Genomic DNA, 8,134 nt, shown 5'->3' on the forward strand with positions numbered 1-8,134 from the left:
CCTGGGGCAACCTGTCAATCACTTTTAGCAGCTAATTGCTCATTCATTAGAAACAAATAAAAATGATGAATAAAAAAATTATAGGATGAACATTAGGACATAATAAATTATTAAGACATGTCATTCAGAAATAAATTATTTTGCACACAGTAAGAAGGTACGTCATATGTTGCACTCCATATTTACGTCTTACATCAGTTCAGACTTACTGTTAATCATTAGCATTGAAGTTACTAATGCTACGTCTTTTTTTTCCCTTACTGAGCAAACAAGCTGTGAATATGAGCATGTTGGAAATTCTTCATATAGTCTACTATAACCAAACCAACAAAGAACTTAACGTCCTGCGGTCATTGTATGAAACAAAGGAAACAATTGCAATCCATTACCTTCTCAGCTTCTTTATTTCCATTTCAATTAGACCAGTGTATTAAATACTTTCAAATAAGATGAACAGTTCTGAAGGAACTCTCTCGGATTTAATTTAGAAAAGGCAAAACACAGACGAGTTTACGGACACCCAGGCCTGAGTACGAGCTAGCCTCAGGAGAAGAGAGCGAGCTACAACAACAACAGCAGAGACTTGGTTACAAAACATGTTTCCTGTTAGAGCAAACAAACTGTCAAAACCAACATACCTCCGAGCTGTTCAGCTTCCACCCGTCAGCACATCTTAGGGCCTGAAGATGGATCCGGCCGGTTTTAACTGCCGACCCTTATGAGTCACGCAAAAATACACACTTTTACCATCTCTTACCCCTATCTCTCTCTCTCTCTCTCTCTGTCTCTCTCACGCACACACTCCTTTGCCTACCTCTCATGTCTCTGTCCTCTTTTACCTAGAGTCATAAAGTATGCAAATGACCTCTGCTGAGCCTGTCGTAGCAACTGTAGCCACACTACCACAGTCCGAAAGCACACAGGTGGTGTACATTGCACAGCATGCTCCCTGAAGCGTCGCCCCGCGGCAGCACGCACATGCGTCTTGTAATCGTGTGTCTGAGTCACCTGATGAGGCGCGGACGGTGCAACAGGAGCATTGCCCTACATTCCGCTAACCTTGTTCTGCTTTCATGGGCTGTTTGAATTTGTCTTGTGGGGTCTCTCGCAGTAAACTTTCAAATGTAGTCACCTGTTGACTCAGCACAAAATATTCATGAGTTGATTAGTGTTAAAACTATTCATTTGTATTTATTTAAATAAGTGAAACTTCAGCTCAACAGGGCAGAGACATGTTGGCACCGTTGATAATTGAATGTGTCAAACAAGTGTGTGTATGTGTGTGTGTGCACACAATTAGAATAAGTTAATTTAAAGCAACAGTCATCTCATCATCGATGGATAGTCAGTAGAACCGCCCTGAGTGCCTTAAGAACTTCATTGCGTCATAAGTCAAAGCCGTGTGTGTTTGTGAGTGTTTCACAGGCTCTTTGTGTCACTAATCATCATCTGTTGAGAGAAGGAAGGTAACTCTGATTCTCTTGTTGATATCTTAAGCGTTGTTCTGTTGAACCATTATGTTGTGTTTGAGGTCCTGGAGATCCCGGGACAGCTCAAACACATATTAAGATTCTTAACAGTGGTTATAAACCTCTTAGGCCTGGAAAAAAATATGTTTATTGATAAACCATGATCAACAAGCAATGATCCAGACTGAATTTAATGTTACCTACCAGAATAAACAGTAGTTGACAATTGACTGTCAAATAACATAAAGAAAGCCAAGTTGAATAACATCCAAACAATATGTATTATTACTGATTTCCAATTGAACTGTATGTATTATGAATAACACATGCACCAATAATACATTACAACGTAACATGTTGACTTTTAGGCTGAACCTTCAGGAGTTCTCCCAAAAAACTGACAAGAAGCAGACTCATAAGCAACACTTTTGTATGGTTTGCATAATCTAATAAAGGTGTATGTAGAGGGAAAGTGAGAAGATAAAAAGCTTTGTTCAAGCTTTTGCCCATAAAAACACCTGATTTGTATGTTTGAAATGTGTAAAACGTTATATATGGAGCTGTGACCAGGTGTGTGTGTGTGTGTGCTCATGCACGCGCACACGCACGCACACACTCGTAAATATTACTTTTTTGGCACAGAGACACATCAACAGGTGGGCCTCACCCCTGTTATGCCTGTTGCATTTTTAAGTCCCACAAGGTCACAAAATATGAAAAAGTGTGTGTAATGTGTGTATAATTTATATCCTGCGGTGCTGGTGCCGCAGATACACACAGTTGCGGTGGTGTGTATAACTTCTCGCAAGTTTGAATATTTCACACAAGTGTGTGAGTGTGTGAGTCAGTCAGTCAGTCAGTCAGTCAGACAGACAGTCAGACAGACAGACAGACAGTCAGTCAGACAGACAGACAGACAGACAGACAGACAGACAGACAGACAGACAGACAGACAGACAGACAGACAGACAGACAGACAGAGAGAGAGGTGGGGGGGCAGCTTAGTGCAGTGACTGTAGGGTTTTATAGCAACTATATAATTTGGTAACAAGGGGGCTAAGATTTTATTACGCGCGAGGTAATAAAGAATAATACCAACGCTGCACAGGGAGGACATAATTATGTTGATGAGAGGGGTGTTTAGACAGGGAATAAACAAGGATGCTTCATTCTCTGGATGATATTACTGTGTTCATTATTATGTCATTCATTAAGAGGTCAATAAAAAGATAAAGCAGGGCCAGACATTTTCTGCAATTCATTAAAAATATATGAATTTAACATTTGAATTAATATATATATATATATATATATATATATATATATATATATATATATATATATATATATATATATATTATTTTCCTTTTTTGTCATGATTGTTGTCAAACACTCTCTATGCTCTTATAAACTTCATGATGAAAGTGTTTTGTCCCACACGATCACTGAAGGGTTTCTGTAAGTTCTTAAGCTGTCTGTCAAAACTCTCAATTAGTTACACACACTCACTGGTGAAACCTCAACTACCCAAAAGTAATTGCTTCGAATAATGAAGTGCTGCTCGAAGGAGCCAGCGCGATGGAGGACACCTGCTGTTCCCAGGTCAGTAAACCCTGTATTAGTCTCGCCATACTAATGGAAAAGAAGGTGCACATTTGCAACAAGACTAGCTTGTAATGTGTTTCTTGCATACCTCAAGGAACAAGTGATAATGGCAACACAACCTGAACCTGACAAGGAGAAATGAGCAAAGGGCCACAAACTGAAGAGATGGATGAGCATAAAGTAAAGAAAATACTGAGAAAGCTATGATGAAAGCAGCTATTCAGTGAAGCAAATAGTTAATTTAATAGTTTCCATGTCTGACTAGCTCAACCTCGCTGCATTATTTGCAGTCCTTGGGATGTCTCTGTGGAATGATGGGCAAATAATTTATTATTCTAAAGAGGAAGACAGAAAACTAAAATAACTTGCAAGCTCACACAACTCCAAGAGTACCTACTGCTGCTCCGACTCTACCACCCTCATTGCCATCTCACCACTCAAATCTTTATAGCGCACTAATGTTTGCTGTGATCTGCAGAAGTAAAAATATTCCTTACATAACAAACTGGTGGAAGGAGTAACAAGCTTCTTTGCAATCCTTGACGATTTTATTGCCTGCTCAGGGGAACTGAAGTACAGATAAGTTCACTGACTGACTTATTTATGTGCATCATAGTTCAAGCTAGCACGATTATTCGGTTAGACCCTTGCGCGCTTGCATTTATATAATAAAAAATTGAAAAAATACAGATTCTCAGATGAATACGCAGGCGAAGTTAGTCAATATCCCAGGCCTCCGACTGAGGGCATGCCATATCAGACATCACAGAGATCTCTTGAGAGTCTTTACTCACAAGCTAGCTAGCCAGCGAGCCGGCGTTCTCGCGCCCTCACTTATTACAATTCCCCCCTTTCGGTTGATGAGTTGAGAAGTAAACACACAGGTGCTTGTTAGCCATGTTTATCTGGACAGCTGATGGACACTGGGCAGGGATAAACATTCAGCAGCTATAGGGTCACAGTTGTTATGTCTACCTCTGAGCAGGTTTGGGTTGTCCCAGGGAAAAGAAAACCAAGAGAGTTGAGGAAAACAAATAACAGCCTTCCTCGACAGACGCTGTTGCCTCTTTCTGACTGCCGGCCACGGGTACAATTGTGTGTTTTTTTTACTTCAGCCAGAACAGCCCACACAGACCGTGCAGAGGTAGAACACTTTTTAAACTTATGTAGTCTGTTTTGACATCGCCACTGTATGGACTGCATGGGAACATGAGGAAAACAACCCCTGGAAATTTGGACCCACAATGCCATTAGATTCAAGCAGAACAATTGTTCATCTACTTCTCAGCCAATTCTATAAAACGTCAAAGATACATTTATTTGGAAGATCAGATTAACAAAAATAAAAGCCTAATATTAAGATTTCAAGTTTGTTCCAAAATGAAAAAAGGACTTCACCGCTATTTGATTGAAAGTAGAATAACCCCTGGCAGTTTGAAGTCAAGTTGCAGCTAACATCCATGTCACAGATGTGATCATTTACTGGATCATTTTATCCTATCAGACAATTCTGTTTAATTGTCATTATTAGCATATTGAGTCGTGGACAAAAATAACCTTCAACTAATTTCTAATCTGCTCATCCAAGTGTACATGTGTGCCACATTTGACGAAATTCACCCAAAGCGTTCCTGAGATATTGCGATCACAAGAGAATCGTCGACCAGAAGAGAAACTAAGTCAAAGTGCTGAAGAAACCGATACTTAAAAACAAACGTCTCTCTCTCTTTTGTCTCCTGCACACATGCTTGTCTGTGGGAGAAACCGGTAACCACAACTTGAGGTGCAGCCTCGCTTTGGCCTGACTTGAGATGATCTCAGGCTGTGAAAGACTGCTCAATTGATGTTTTTGTTCTGGTGCTCTGCTGCCTAATTTGATACGCAACATCAGCTTTTCGACGGTATCATTACTATAAATAAGTTGCATTCGGCTCAGGGCTTTACATGTTTCCATCTTTGCTGAGAAATCCAAAATGCTTACACAATCTTGCTCCACACATTATCCATTCCTCACAACTCACTGGTTTACTTCAATTTGCATTAATTTAACAAACAGCAATATCCGAGGTTATTAAGGGTAGAAGGGCTTAGTAGATAATCAAAATAATTATTACCAATATAAGTAATCTACTCAAATGTCAGTGACCACGTCAACTTCCTTGTACGGTAGAGCCGTACCAAATACCATTTTTAGGGCTTCGAAGCTTCGACGAGGACTATTTGCTGATATTAGAAGCTTTGACGCATCGCTGTTGGCCAACCGTATTAATCTCGCTCACAAATAATGCATGCATATGTGTTTTTACAGATAGAGAAAGAGAGAGGAGACAACCTCCTTATCTTCACGAGCGCCAGTCGCCTCACAGATATACAGAGCTGCTAGTAAAAGTTTTTTTCTCTTGTGGCAGATTATGTCAGAGCAAAAAACCCTCCGCTACTCCATTAAAGCTGTCTGACTTCCCTCAAACTTGTGGTCATCCTCTACCTAAATTGTTCTTTACGTTGCAATCATTGTCTAATCAGCAATGACGATATAAAACTATGGATTTTTTTTTTTTAATGATATTAATCTATTTTACACAGATGGCCTTGATTCCTAACTTGACTTCAGCAGGATGCAGCGCTGTATGTTTTAGCATACATTTTTACATTCATTAAGCACATTCCAGTTCATGTATTAGTTTAGTTATAAGCAAAAAAAGCATGCTCATTAACCTTATGATTTCATTTATTTCGTGAAAGATGAATGTTTTCCGATTCATGAATTAAGGACAGATTTTTAACCATAGGCTAATTCACTCTGGTCTGTGTTGAACACATTTTTATTAAAAAAAAAGAGTATTTGTGCCAACTACTACGATATTGTTCCAAACTTTTAACACTTCCCAAAATACATTACCCAAATGAACACATGCTGTTTTACAGTCTTCTCTTTCAAAGGGAAAAGAATGTCCGACATTTGCAACAAAGATAAAAGCAGCTCTAATGAGAATTTCTTTTTTTATCTCTATCCCTCATGGAAATATAAACGATGCCTCACCGTGGAATTGCATGCCTGTCTTATCTGTAAATACCTATATTTCAGGTTTAAAAGCTTAAACAAACAAATAAGTTAACAAGAACAGTCCCAACATATAAAACAAGGTTACATTTTCATTGAAATCCAAATGGCAAGAAATGTTTATCAGGTTTCTGAGAGTTAAGAACATTTTACAGAACAAGCTCTCATTTTAACAGGAAGAAAAACTGCATGTGTTTGCTAGTCCAAGTTCTTATTAACCAGACAGCCAGTCACCAAAATGCTAATATTAAATCACAGCATACTGTATATTGATGGTGTGCTGCGTAAATATATTTTCTCTTTTTTTTAAAAAAAGTTTTATTTAATATAAATAGACAAAGATAATAGGATGCAGATTAATACGAGTCAATTTACTTCTGTACGCTCATCTCTGGAACTTAAGTCTGATCTTGAAGCTCATCCTGTGTTTCAGAGCTTCCTCTATTAAATATGCGGTCTTGCTTATTCTCAATCTCAGGCCAGCAAGACTGCCCTCTCTTTCCATTCAGAGGCCTCGCTTGACCGAAGCACAGCTTCTTATCTGGAAGAGTCACACTGATTTTGGCATCATCTATACTGATGGGTGACCGTAGAACTCTTACACTGTCAAGAAGTTTAAGACTCTATCTGTTGGTGAGCAGCTGCAGGGTTGCCAATTGTATTTTCGAATATGCAGGGATAAAAAAAAAAAAGGAAATATGCGGAAAATATCTGCCAATATCCTCCTCGGTTCGTCACCAAAATGAAAATAGTTGAACCACCTTAAAAGCTCGCCCACTTCAAGACAAACTTCAGGGCTAAACCCGTGGCTACACGTGGCAAGCGTGCCACACGAGTTGTAGCATTTATTCCCAGAGCAATAGCGCAAAGTGTAAAGACTGCGACATTTCATGTATAATTTTACTGATAACCTCTTTTGCTCTCTCTATCTCTCACTTGTTCTCTCTCTCTCTGCAGCAACTTCGATATCTGTCGATATCCCATTCATCAACCTTCTGAAATCCCTCCATCTGCTCCACACTCAACTCAACACAGTACCTGCTCATTGCTTTATTGTTATGATCATCAATAAATATCATTAAGTCATTGATCATTATATACCAAAGCATGTAGTATAGAAAATACTAAACAGATTAAAGGACACACACACACACACACACACACACACACACACACACACACACACACACACACACACACACACACACACACACACACACACACACACACACACACACACACACACACACACACACACACACTTTTCTTGTCTGGTGCTCTTGACGTTGCAATATTGTGATTGAGATCCAAAGGTATCGCTCTTAATCGATGCAGTGTTAAGCTTTAACTTCAAGGTTTTCAATCAGACCAATACAGAATATCAATTCCCGATACATGAGGCCTCAAGAAAGACATGATTCAACACTTCTTTGCTAGACTACGGGCTTCACAAGGCTAGCATTCATTGCATGGTTGTATTGGATTGCAATATTTTGAGCAGAATGTGCCAGTTGTGTTAACACCCCAAATGTCCAGTGAACTTGCCAACATTTTGAAAGTGCTTGCATTTCTTTATAAGAGAAAAGAAAAACAACAAACTGATTGTGTATTGATTACTGCCAACTGGAACAATTAGGCATACTTGGAAGTCCTTGTGTGGATATAGGAGTGGAGATAACAGAAGCCTTTAAATGTGTTCTCACGAACCTATACATTTGAGGTGAAGGATGAGGTCAGTGGACGTTTAGCAATCTTGACCTTTATTAAAGGTATTAATGGCGTTAGGCGTGAGAGGAAACTGTCAAAGGTTTTCCACGTCAGCAAACAGAGGCTTTCTTGGGCTGGGTAAATCATTGTTTGCCCTGATTGGCCACATATCTGAGTTCTTGAAAAAGAGGCTCGGGGCATGCTTATGTCTCAAGGAGGTCCACTAGTGTTTGATTCAATTCAACCTCACCAGGATAAAAAAAATAAGTATTTGTCATATTGGCAGCTGTCA

This window comes from Clinocottus analis, unplaced genomic scaffold (assembly GCF_023055335.1).
Source record: "Clinocottus analis isolate CAN_PGR_092001 unplaced genomic scaffold, fCliAna1.0.p SCAF_21, whole genome shotgun sequence".
NCBI lineage: Eukaryota > Metazoa > Chordata > Actinopteri > Perciformes > Cottidae > Clinocottus > Clinocottus analis.